The sequence below is a fragment of the Sorex fumeus genome, unplaced genomic scaffold, assembly GCF_029834395.1.
Source record: "Sorex fumeus unplaced genomic scaffold, SorFum_2.1 ptg000081l, whole genome shotgun sequence".
NCBI classification, from domain to species: domain Eukaryota; kingdom Metazoa; phylum Chordata; class Mammalia; order Eulipotyphla; family Soricidae; genus Sorex; species Sorex fumeus.
In genome coordinates this window covers 14,805,856-14,819,344 of record NW_026606138.1, presented here as the reverse complement: position 1 = coordinate 14,819,344, position 13,489 = coordinate 14,805,856, and positions in this window count along the sequence as shown.

Sequence of the window (13,489 nt, the reverse complement as noted above, 5' to 3'; positions counted from 1 at the left end):
TCCTGGCAGTGTTCAGAGGACCATATGGGATGCCAGGGACCCAACCTGGCTTGACCACGTGCAAGGCAAACACCCTACCATAGTGCTATCTCTCTGGCCCCTATATTAAACATTTTAAGTTAAAAATAGGGCTTGTTGACTGAAGAAATTAAAACAAAGCCATTTGAATATTTTTAAACCTAGGTGACAGATATGCCTATGGAAAATGTGGGAAATGTGAGAATAAAGAATAGCAGAATTTTTGAGCTCAGGATAATAAATATAATTTTGTTGTTGTTATTTTGGGTCACTCCTCCCTATGTTCAGGACTTACTCCTGGCCCTGTGCTCAGGTATCACTCCTGATGGGGCTCAGGGAACCATATGGTATGTCAGAAATCAAAACCTGATTGGCCCTTGTGCGAAGAAAGAGGCCAGCTACCTGCTATACTATTGCTTCAGCCAGAAGTCTTGTATACTTGCTAAAGTCTATTTAATTTCCACTGGGGTGGGAAGGGAGGCCTTAGGCCTAGAGAGGTAGTTTTTTTGGAGAAAATGGGATTTGGGCCACACCAAGTGGTGCTCAGGGTTTACTTCTGACTCTGCCTCAGGAATCACTCCTGGTGGGCTTGGGGTACCATTCGTGGTGCCAGAGATTGAACCAGGGTGACCACATGCAAGGCAAATACCCTGGCCTCTGGATACTTAAGAGTCAGAGAGATAGCATAGCAGGTAAGGCTTGCTCCAGCCCTTAGAGAGGTCATTTTTAAACTTTATCTTGTATCAAAATGTTGTACCCAGGTTTTCGGGTCACGGTGTGAATGACACAGTCAGAGAGGCAGTAATGCAAGTGCAAAAGAGTTTTATTTCAGTTAACTGGGGTCAACTATCTCACCCACAAAGTGGTCTCTTAGTAGCGACCCCAACCTCCAAGTGCAAGCAGTTTATATAGGTTCCAAGGATGAGCAAGCATTATAAGAGCAGTGACCAAGCAACAGTTGTCAGCAAATAGTCAACATTTGATAACAGTCAGTCTGTTTCTGGTTGTTCCAAAAAATGGACATAGTGACCCCTCATGACCAGTCTGATGATTCAGCAGTTCCTTGCCAGAAATTGCAAGTTCAGTTTTTGGGAAACAGAAACTTAGGCCTACTCAAAACTTAACATTAGCTGTGGCCTGTCATGGCTGCAGTCTGGCTCTGTTCTGGCTTTCGGGTACCTAACGACAATTCTCTGCACTGTGGGATATATGTAGAGCTCCTGATTCTATAGGTCTGGGCTAGTACTAGAGAACTTTCACTCTTTTTAGAAATTCCTAGGAAATGTCAGTACAATAATTTTGTATTTCTGGAGTGGCTGTAGAAAATGCTATCTTTTACTGAGTTCCAGGTGATGTTGACACTGCTGCTCCAAGTACTCACTTTCACTTTGTTGGGGGGGAGGGGGGAAGGAAGTGGCTTGGGCCACATCCAGATGTGCTCAGGGATCACTCCTGCAAGCTCTGGGGATCATATGGGGTCCAGGGATAGAACCCAGTCAGTCACGTACAAGTCAAGTGCCTTATTGGCTACACTGTCTCTCCACCTCTCACTTGAACTTTTGCCATGTCCAGCTGTAAGCAGGCGTCTCCCTGCTCTGTGCCAGAGGGTGGGTTCCCTGTGGCACTCCAGGGACCCTGCAGTGTTGGGGATCAAATGCACACCTCCAGCATGCCAAGAAGCATGGCACCTGCCCTTTGAGCTACCTCCCTATCCCACTTTGGAGACAACTGTTACAAAGACTGACATAGCATAAATTGTTGTGTTAGAAGGGTGGGTTTGATGAGAGAATGCCTAATAGGCACATGTGTAATTTGACTTAATTAATATTAACTTAATGACCTAATAATGAAGAGGAGAAATTCTGAATTAGAGATGTTGGAAAACATTCTTTAATTTATTCTTAGTGCAGCTTATGTAGACCCATATTGCTGTCTTGAAAGGAATACCTCAGAGTCAGATAGTATAGCACATAAGACTTGTCTTGCATGCAGCCAACCCAGATTTGATCCCTGACACCGTACATGGTCCCCAGAGCCCCTCAAGGATGGTTCCGGAATGTAGAGCCAGGAGAAATCATTGCCAGAAGTAGCCAAAAATTTCAATAAATAAAAACAAAAACAATAGGGGTTATGGTGCCGCCAGCAGGTCAATCTGTACCTGTGAGGCGAGTGCATCAGAAGCCTGATGGTGCCTTCAGACTTCTAGATACCCCAAAATTGCTGCTGTGCCTTTGGTCAGACCCTAACAACTAGAAGCCAAGTTTACCAAGAAAGTAAACGGCCAAAAGTTAGGTATGTGGGAGATACATCCACAAACCACCTTCGGCTCAGCTATATAATTGGAGGCAAGAACTCTCTAGTTCCTGATCAAACTGCTTAATGGCCATGATCTCAGAGACTCAGAAATAAATCTCGGAACTTAACATATACAACAGGGTGTACATATACCCAACTTCTTTATTCATTGATTTATTGTTCTACATCTGGGTTCCTTCCATATCCTGGCTATGGTGCTAAGCTTCAATGAACAGTGGTATGCATGTATCTTTTTAAATTAATGTTTTTGTTTGGGGGTGGTAGAAATTTGAGAGTGGGTTAGCTCTATTCTTACATTTGTGAGATGTAGGATTCATCTTACCTTTTTAAGAAATCTTCTTACTCTTTTCCGTAGAGGATGATATTCCCACCAGCATTCATTAAAAAATTCAACAAAAGCGGTTCTGAAAGCTATAAGTAATTATGAAAATTAACAAAACCAGATTTTTGCTCAGTCAAAAATATAACAACTTCATCTCTCAATTTCAATAATCTGTTGAAACCTCACTCTGTCGAAAGTCACCTTACCTCTGCATGTGGTAACAAACTTTTGTAATCAGAGTCCATGTCTTTGCAAAGGATTTTAATAAATGACTATTAAGCATGTGGTTATTAGTGAAATTAATTAGTTATAATATGGCAAACATAACATTTAAGTCTAATGACTTTTTTGTTTTGTTTTGTTTGGGGGCCACACCTAGAGATACTCAGGGGTTACCCCTGGCTCTGCATTCAGGAACCAGTCCTGGTGGTGCTCAGGGAACCTGTTGGGATACCAGGGATCCAACCCAAGCTCGCTAGGTGCAAGGCATATTACCCTACCTGCTGTACTATCTCTCCAGGCTCCAATAATAATTTTTGTCTGTAAGTTCCTCACAATAGTTCCCAAATAAAAAGTTTTTTTTGTGGGAATGGATAGTGCAGCAGGTAAGGTGTTCCCCTTGCATACACCCAACCAGGTTCAATCCCTAACATCATATATGGTCGCCCAGTCACTGCCAAAAGTGATCCTTGAGCCCCACTAGAAGTAGTCCCAAAATAAAACAAAAGTTAATTGTCACCAGCTCTAACTTTTGTAACAAATACAACATTCTCACCCATCATTGTTCCAGCATAGTCTGTACGGAGCCCAATGTGATTTTTTTTGGGGGGGGAATCACACCTAGCAATGCACAGGGGTTACTCCTGGCTCTGCACTCAGGAATTACCCCTGGCGGCGCTCAGGGGACCATATGGGATTCTGGAAATCGAACCCAGGTTGGCTGCGTGCAAGGCAAACGCCCTACCTGCTGTGCTATTGCTCCATCCCCCCAATATGATTTTTTCACTGTAAATCTTCATTTGTGAAATGTTCATCAACTTGAAAATCAACTTCTTCCCCAGGGTGACAAAATCTTTAGAAACATATTTTTCAGAAGGAAGAAAATTGTTTCAGGTAACTGAACTGTATTGCAGACTTTGAGCTACCCTTAAATCTGAGAGTAAGCTGCTGGAATTGCTTGTTAGGCATTTTATAAAGTCTTAGCAACAGTATCATTCAATAAAAGAATATGAAATAAATATTTTATCCCCATACTTTTTCCCATAAACAATTTTTGTCAAATGTAGTACTACTATTTATTCACCATTGATTAAACTGATGAATTGTGCATGAACTCCACATTACTTTTTAAAAATATTTTTAATTGAATATCTGTGAGATAGACCATTACAAAGCTGTTCATAGCTGGGTTTCAGTAATACAAAAATCTAACACCCATCCCTCCACCAGTGTGCATTGAGGGCATGGTGTTTGCTCAGGGAATTCGGTATTTTTATCAGGACGGTGAGGATGGAGTAGTTTTTCATTTGGGTGGCGCTGGAGTTGGTTCGTGGGGGTGACTGCCAGCACTTCCATGTGTATTGGGAAATGAAGGGAGGTAGCCCATCCCAACTCTGAGAAAGTCTGGAGATTCCATGAACAATTTTTGACATATGATAGTAGTCTATTAGATGCGATCCGCTCTATTATGTAGAACTTTTTTTGTTGCTTTGGGGCTGTTCCTGGCAGTGAGGACCACTCCTGGATTTGTGCTTAGTGTATCACACAGTGTTAGGGATCAAAGAAAAAGAGAGAAAAAGAAAAAGAATAAAAAACGGTTAAGCAAATGGGAAAATATTCCAGGTTTATGGTTTGGAAGAATATCATTGTTAAAATGGCCATCCTAACCCAAGTATTATGTAGGCTCAATGCAATAGCTATAAAAATTCCAGTGACACTCTTCAACAACACAGAACAAACACAGAACAAAAAAAAAATTGCATGGAAACACACAAACCCCCAATTGCTAAAACAATTCTGAGAAGAAAAAAGAAAGAAAGAAAGAAAGAAAGAAAGAAAGAAAGAATTGCATTTTCTTAAAGTACAATAGAAACTACAGTAATCAAAACAGTGTGGTACTGGAATAAAAGCAGGCTTTCAATCAAATGGATATAATTGATTTTTTATTTTTATTTTTTAAAAAAACATTTTTATTTGAGAATACACTTTGGAAATGTTCCTGTTGAATCTGCAAAAACTGGATAGGCTATCTCTAACATTCACAAACACAACAGTCTTGAAGTCCTGCATACATTTTCACCAGCCCCACACCTTCATCCCACAGAATAATCTAAATGACTGGCTGCCCAACTGTACCAAGACCAAATTGACTTCACAGGCCTGAGGGGAAATAAGATCTTCCATTCCCAGGCTCAGATCCCGGTGGGAGATGCTCATAAGAAGAGAGCTGAAGTGATGTGCCAAGAAAACATTTTCTTCTGACTGTGACTAGTCAGAGAGATACTTCAGTGCCGTACAGTTCCCCAACACAGCAATGGCTAGGGAAAGGGCTGGCATCCCTTAATGCAGTCGTCTTGTAATCTCAGGAAGGGCATCACACAAATCTTAAACAACTCTGACATCTTCTCATCCTTTAAATTAGGACTGATTCACTCACTAAGAATGCCAACTATCAGGAAGAAGGAGAGCAGCGTCTTTCAATCTTAGTTAACTAAAGGAGTCTCAAGACGTGGTGGGTCAGAGGCCTCTCCAGAAAGGTCTAGAAGACTGCGCATAACTCATTCTACTGCCCACTGCTTTTTTCATCTCAGCTGAAAGCTCTGAGCAAACATCTAATTGCAGGGAAAAATTAGGACCAACACTGAAGTGGAAAATCACTCTCAGGTCTATGTAGAGACCGTTCTCTAAGGCTGTCTTCACATCAGCGTTGGAGCCTCAGAAAGAAAATATGTTTACACTCTGTATTCTCCACAGGGTAATATTTATCATAAAATCCTGGACATATTCTTCAATCTTGAATCCAAACTTCCAGTACAGCAGCTTAGTAGGGCTGCTTGCTGAGTTATTGATAAAGGAGATCACTTGATCACTTGATCACTTGACATCCCATTACTCATCGATTTGCTCAATCTGGCGCCAGTAACGTCTCCATCTGTCCCTGTAGCGTGTTAGTGTAGCCCAGTGGTGTCTGCTCGCTCTAGGAACACAAAGAGCCTCAAATCATTTGTTCAGGGTCTTGATGAAAAAGTCTGACCATCTTGTAGGTGGGCGTCCACACGATTTTTTGACATCCTGTGGAATCCAATTGGTAACAGCTCTAGTCCAGCTGTCGTCTCCAAATCACATTACATGTCTAACTCATCTGATTTTCGACGCCTTGGCAAATGACACAGCGTCCCTGATTCTCGATTGTTGATGAAGGTCGGAACTCCAGATTCCTTCTCTTATTTGAGTGAAGTGTGATACTTCAAGCATAAGCTCTTTCGATTCCTCTTTGGGAAACCCGAGTAGAATTCTCATCCTGTTTTCGTAGGGCCCAGGTTTCTGAGGCATATGTTAATGCAGGAAGAATGGTGAAGTTGAAGAGATGTGCCTGGAGCTGGAGGTTCTTCATCTTCTTAGCTATATCTTCTATGCTCTTGAAGGCGTTCCACGCCACGCTCTTACTCCTGCACAATTCAGGTGCCAGGTCAATAAAGGAGATACATGCATTAAATGAAGATATGGGCCCAAACCCAAAAGAAAACTAAAAATTTTAGCATTAGACCAGGATTTATAAAATAAATTAAAAAAAATACGTAGAATTCTCCATGATATTGATGTTGGAGGTATTTTCAGTGATGTGACTCCACTGGCAAAGAAAACCAAAGCAAAAGTAAACACCCAGAACTACAGCAAACTAAAAAAATCTCTGCACCAAGAAAGAACTGACCAAAACATGAAAACACTCTTACTGAATGGGAGAAAATATTTACTCAAGGACCAGGGAAGTAGTCCACTTGTAGGCACTTGTGTTGCATGTAGCTGACCTGCATTTGATCCCTGGCATCATGTATAATCCCTCAAATCCCACCCAGAGTGATCCCTGAGAAAAGAGCCAGGAGTAAGTCCTGAGCACCTCTGGATGTGGCCTAACCCTCCCTTCAAACAGACCCAGTGACTCTTCTCCTAGATGATCTATACCAAGAACACAAAAACATAAATATGATAAGATTACATGCACACCTAACTGTCCACTGTAACACTATATAATATTCAAGATCTGGAAACCCAAATGCCCAACTAACAGATGAGTGGGAAAAAAATTGTTATATATTCATGTGATGGAATGCTACTCAGAAAATGCTACTCTGGGCCAGAGTTAGAGCTCAAAGGATTGAGCATACACTATGCATGCTGTAGAACCAGATTGAATTTTGTTTTCCCCTGGCACTAACAGGAGTGATCCCTGACCATTATCACTGGGTGTGATTCACCCCTACCCCCAATAAGAAAATAAATCTTTTCTTTTGTTATGACTTGCATGGAACTGGAGGGTATTGTGTTAAGCAAAATAGGTCAAAGAAGGATGCACAGCCAGCAATGCTCAAGTGTTACTCCTAACTCTTCACTCAGAAAATACTTATGGTGCTGCTGAGGGACCATATGGCATGTAGGGCCTTGAACCGGGATTGGACAATTGCCTTACCTGCTGTGTTACCTCTCCATCTCCTCCTTTTATTGTTATTTTTTAAAGTTTTGGTTTCTGAGCCATAGCCAGAGGTGCTCAGGGCTTACTCCTGGCTCTGCAATTAGGGATCACTCTTGGGGACCATATGGGATGCTGGGGATCGACCCACACTGGCCACATGGAAGTCAAATGCCCTACCCATTGTACTATCTCTCTGGCCCCTATTTATTATTATTTGGGAAGTATGGGAGATCCAGGGCCTCAAATAGAAGCAAGAGCTCTATCACTTAGTTACCCCTCCCAGCTTGACAGGGGACATTTTTTGGGTGAAGAGGCCTACATGCAAGGACACTGATGTCTCTATGCTCAAGAGTGACACCTGACAGTACTCAGGGTATCATAAGCAGTGCCAGGGATCAAAAAAGAAGGAGGAGGAGAAGAATGAGGAGAAGGAGGAGCAGGAGGAGCAGGAGGAGGAGGAGGAAGAAGAGGAGAAGGAAAAGGAGGGAGGAAGAGGAGGAGGAGGAGAAGGAGGAAGAGAAGGAGGAAGAGGGGAAGGAGGAAGAGGAGGAGGAGGGAAGAGAAGGAGAAGGAGAAGGAGGGAAGAGAAGGAGGAGGAGAAGAAGGAGGAGGAGGAGAAGGAGGAGGAGGAGGAGAAGGAGGAGGAAGAGAAGGAGGAGAAGGAAAAGGAGGGAGGAGGAGGAGAAGAAGGAGGAGGAGGGAGGAGGAGGAGGAAGAGAAGGAGGAGGAGGAGAAAGAGGAGGAGGAGAGGAGAAGGGGGAGTAGGAGGAAGAGGAGGAGGAGGAGGAAAAGGAGTGAGAAAGAGGAGGAGAAGGAAAAGGAGGGAGGAAGAGGAGGAGAAGGAAAAGGAGGAGAAGGAGAAATGCTGATGATCTTACTCATATGTGATATACAATGAAACAAAGCAAGGACATGACCAATTTTTAGTGAAAACAAATTCTTTGGACTCTGACAATAGAACTGAGGATACTCTGTGTGTGTGTGTGGGCGGGGGAAGGTGTGGACATTAGGAGGATAGTATTGGAAGGGAAGATCCAAAGAACTTGGGTGGTGGTGGATGTGCAGCAACTTTGTATACCCAAAGAATAAACGTTAATTTTTAAAAAGAAACAAAATTTGGGTCACAGCCATAGTACAGGTGGTAGGGCACTTGCCTTGCATGCGGCCAACTCAGGTTTAATACCTGGCATCCCATATGGTCCCCCAAGTACTGCCAGGAGTGATTTCTGAGTGCAGAGTCAGGAGTAACTCCTGAGCATCGCCAGGTATGACCCCCAAAGAAAAGGGAAAAAGGGGGGAATGTAAAAGATTATATCATTGCTTCTTAGCCCTGTGGCTGGATCAAGCGTAGCCTCTGTGCTCATCCGTCTCTATTACCTTCTCTATTACAGCTTCTCTACTGTCTGTCTGGGAACACGCTCTAGAGTGGGTGTCTACAGCAGGAGCTGGCGCAGATCTCTCCATGCCTTCTTCTGTTGACTGAGCAAGGTTGTACTCTGCGATCAAGGCCTCTGTGTGGGAGATACAATCTAAACAAACCAATCACATTGAAGGGACTAGAGTTGAGGGAATTGTTTGACCAATCCCATAGCCAACAGGCCTGACATAAAGGAGCAGAGAATATAGGTCGCTTCCCTCTCTTCGCCAGCACACTTCTTTACTGCCAGCAACACGAAAGAGCATCTGCTGGAGCAGCATGGAGCGCTGCCCCTGCTACGAGGGCAGAGAGCTGGATCGCGTCTGGAACAGGTGTGGGACTCTTCATGGGGGCTTGCAGAGATAATTAAATCGGGGATGTACTTCACAGGAGCCTGGAGTTTCTGCATGAGCAGTTGAGGACCAGAACTAAGGCAATTTGAGCTACCTAAAACCTCTTGATTTTAACTCAGATTTTTATCACCAGATTCTCAGTAGAGAGTTAAAAGAAGAGTGAAGGCATATTTTTTCCTCCTGTATGTATGCAATCTTCGGTTCACGGGATATATAAATTCAGCAATCAATGAAAAACCATCAGGTGAGATTTCTAGCAGAACCATCGACATAAAAAAGTAAATGTATGAATTTCAGTTCTTAGAGGTTTCTGCAGGATAAATCATAGACTGGGAGGAATTATATGTTAGTATGCTCTCTTGAAAGATAGAAAACCAGCTACAGAGAAAAGGGGGAAGGAAAGGACATAATATTAGCATAAAATCATAATTGAGGGGTTAGAGCAATAGTACAGAGGTTAGGACTTTTTTCTTGCACATGGCCAACCTTGGTTTGATCTTCGGTGTCCCGTATGGTCCCCTGAGCACCACCAGGAGCATATTCCTGAGTGCAGAGCCAGGAGTAAGCCCTGAGCACCACCAGGTGTGCCCCCCCCTCCCCTCCAAAAGATAAACAAAAATGATAATAGTTGAGATGAGATAATGGTCAAAACTGGCATCTACTTTCTTTTCAAGGTAGTTAGAAAATTTATGATCCAACTAAGAAAATAGAAAAATTTAGGGTTTCATTGTCTTAGAACCAATTTGGCTGTGCTGAGGAATCACTTCTGATGGGGCTCAGTTGACCATATGGGTGCTAGGGATTCAACCCAGATCAGCTGTGTGCACAGTTGTAGGATAACATTGGTATGTCCATTCTCCTCTGCCACAGGGAGCTTAGGTTTTAAGGGTGCTACTCATCACAGTGCTTCTGAAATACCTCCATTCATCTTTGTTTATTGGAATGTAGATCTGAACATTTTAGGATGACATTGGCATGTCCTGTTTTCCTTGCCACAAGGAGCTCAGGTTTATCACGGTGCTCCTGAGGCACTTCGATTCCATTGTGTTTATCTATAAACTCTTCTCTATGCTCTCCTCCCCAACCAGTTAATCAGATTTTCCCCCTAATCAGATTCTGTTAACTTGTAAGGTCAGATTCTTCAGAAATCTATGATTTTATATGTATGAGTGAAATATTGCCTTTCTCCTCTCCTTATTACTTTTTTTTTTTTTTTTTTTTTTTTTTGCTTTTTGGGTCACAGCTGGCGATGCACAGAAGTTACTCATGGCTCTGCACTCAGGCATTACTCCTGGCGGTGCTCAGGGGACCATATGGGATGCTGGGAATCGAACCCAGGTTGGCCGCATGCAAGGCAAACACTGTACCCGCTGTGCTATTGCTCCAGTCCCTTGAATAGTTTACTTTAAAGCAATGCCCTTTTTGTATAGACACAGAAAGACAGTTAATATTTTGCTTTTGTAACTTGGGATTTAATTGGCTTCGAATATTATTCACTCCCGGGCACCTGCTTTCTTGACTTAAGCCTCAGCTGCCCTTAGTTCTTAGCACCCCCAAAGCAGGGTCCCAACGAGGGACTGAATGGACCCAGGGCAAGCTGTGAGTTACCCTGGCATCAGAAAGGGCCAGGCCAAAGCGCCACGATAATCAACTATAAGTTGAGAGCATGGTCATGGACAAATGCTTTCATGATCCAAAAGTAATGACGAGATTAGGACTCTGCTAGGATTAGGAAAGACTAGTCTGGCCTGAGCGCTGTAGTCTGAGATCGAGATGACCCCAGGAGAGCAGTTCTATAAGTTTATGTATCTCTTACTGTGTCCATACAAAATGACTAATATTATGAATGTATGTTTGTTGGACTAAGGAAAGGAGAAACCACCCATAATTGGAATTTCAGTATTGGGAGAGCCATCTTGCTGGATGAGAATCTGTCCTAGAAGAATCTTTCCCTGAGGGAAGGACTTCACCTCTGTTGATTGTGACCACACCAATGTGTAAGTTCCAACCCCTCATACTTTGGGATTTAACTAGGCGGTAAGAGGGGGCTGGGGAATCCAGAGCCAGAAGGAGAAAGGGATTCCAGAGCCAGAAGAAAATGAAGGAGGATTGAGAAGGAGAATGAAGTAGCATGGCTCGGGGTTGAAGCAAGAGGAGACTGAGAAGTGAATGGAGATGGGATTGGAATAAACGGCAACTGAGACCAACTTGGTCTCATTCCTTCGCCTGCCCATCGCCATCGACCTCCCCAGGGTGGGGGAAGTGGCCCGAGACTACTGAATGTGGGCGGAGGGAGAGATAGAGAGCCGCTGCCCCTTTTGTGGTTACACACACAGTGACTGCCTTTACTCCTGTCCTATCTCTCTGATCCCTGACATCTTCATAATAGCCACCTCATGTGGCTGTGACTTATTTCCTGAAAGAGAGTGGGCCCTTCCAAACAGTAAGATCACAGCCTGGGGAGAGCTCAGTGGCAGAGCACCTTGCAAGCATGAGGTCAAGGTCTGGACCCCTGTACTACCATGCACACACCAATTTGATCCTGGAGCACTGCTGGTTAGGATCCTGGGTACCACAGCTAAGTGTGCAATCCACTTGGAGCTTCATGATGAAGTGTGTGTAACCTTTGGCCACCACGACAATAGCAACTACAATGAGGGAAAGGAATAAGGAAAAAACAAATGGAGGAAATGTAAAAAATAAACAGAGTCCAGCAACGGTCTTCTGGTTTATTTTTGTTTGGGGGCCACACATGGCAAATGTCAGGGCTTATTCCTGACTCAGTGCTCAGGAATTACTCTTGCTGGTGTTCAGGGGACCGAATAGAATGCCGATTATGGAACTGGGGGTCAGCCACATACAAGGCGAGCGCGCTACCCACTAAGTACATCAATGTTTTACCCATGCATCCCTCCTACCTCACTCTCTGGCACTACCAATATCTCTATAGGGATAGGTATGCTTTTTCTGCCATATGATTTAGGAATCCTTTGAAAAACATAAAGGATGCACTCAAAATTATGATGACGTCAAAGAGATGAAAGAGGAGGAAGGGATTAAACAATAATAGGCAGAATGTGGCCCCCAAACAAAACAAAAGAGATTAAATACACTTCAGAGAGAATAAATATAATTGCTACATGGGGCTGGAGTGATAGCACAGTGGGTAGGGCGTTTGCCTTGCACGTGGCCGACCTGGGTTCAATTCCCAGCATCCTATATGGTCCCCCTGAGCATCGCCAGGAGTGGTTCCTGAATGCAGAGCCAGGAGTAACCCCTGGGCATCGCTGGGTGTGACCCAAACAAGCAAAAAAAAAAAAAAGCAAAAAAGCAAAAAAAAGAAATATAATTGCTACAAAGTTTCTGGATTTTGTGTCAGATTATGACTGCAATCTAAGAGGCAGTTGCTCAGTGACTTCAAAATCAAGAAGGAAGTATTTCTAACAACATTCAGGTCCAAACTAGAGGTGTAAAGGGGGAGTAAATGTCTATCTTGTTTGTTTATTTGGGTCACACCTGGTAGCACACAGGGCTTACTTCATGTCCTGTGCTCAGGGATTCAGGGATCATTCCTGGCAGGGCTCCAGGAACTGGAAGGGTACTGGAGTTGGAACTCAGGTCAGCTACATACAAGGCAAGTGGCCTACCCAGTGTATTCTTTCCAGCTCTGCTAAGTGTCTCTTTCTCAGACGTACAAGATCTACAAAAGTCTGTTTCTCATGCACTCTTTCTCAGGAAATGAACTAAGACTATATTCCACCAAAGAGAGAAGACGGAAGCTCCAAGAAAGAAAGGCACCTATGTGGTAAAGAGGAAGTAGAGAAAGGACTGAAGAGAAGCCCAGGAGAGCTACGCAATAGGCCTACACAACAGCAAGGCCGGGGACTGGTAGGAGAGCACAGGGCTTGAGCACTGCCTTGCCTCAGCCTCATTTGAATTCCTGGCATCATAAAATCATACAGATACAATCAGGAATGACTTCAAGCCGTGAGCCAGTAATAGCTCTGAGCACTGCTCCATGTAGGCCCCAAACTGAAAAAGAATAGGACTCAGATGTGTATAAGAATAGAGCAGGATATCTTTTTTGTTTTTGTTTTGCTTTTATTTTTGTGCCAAGCTCCACAAGGCTTGGTGTTCTTTCACGGCACCACACAAGGGATCATGTGGGGGACCAAGGCCCAAGCAAGGGGGGGTTGTATTTAAAGCATGTGATCTGACCCTTTGAGCTGATCTTCCCAGTCCCAACCATTTTCTTTTCATATGATCTAAAAAATTATTTTTGGTTGGGGGCCACACCCAGAGGTGCTCAGGTTACTTTGGGCTCTGCACTCGGAATTGCTCCCGTTAGACTCAGGGACCCATATGAGATGCCA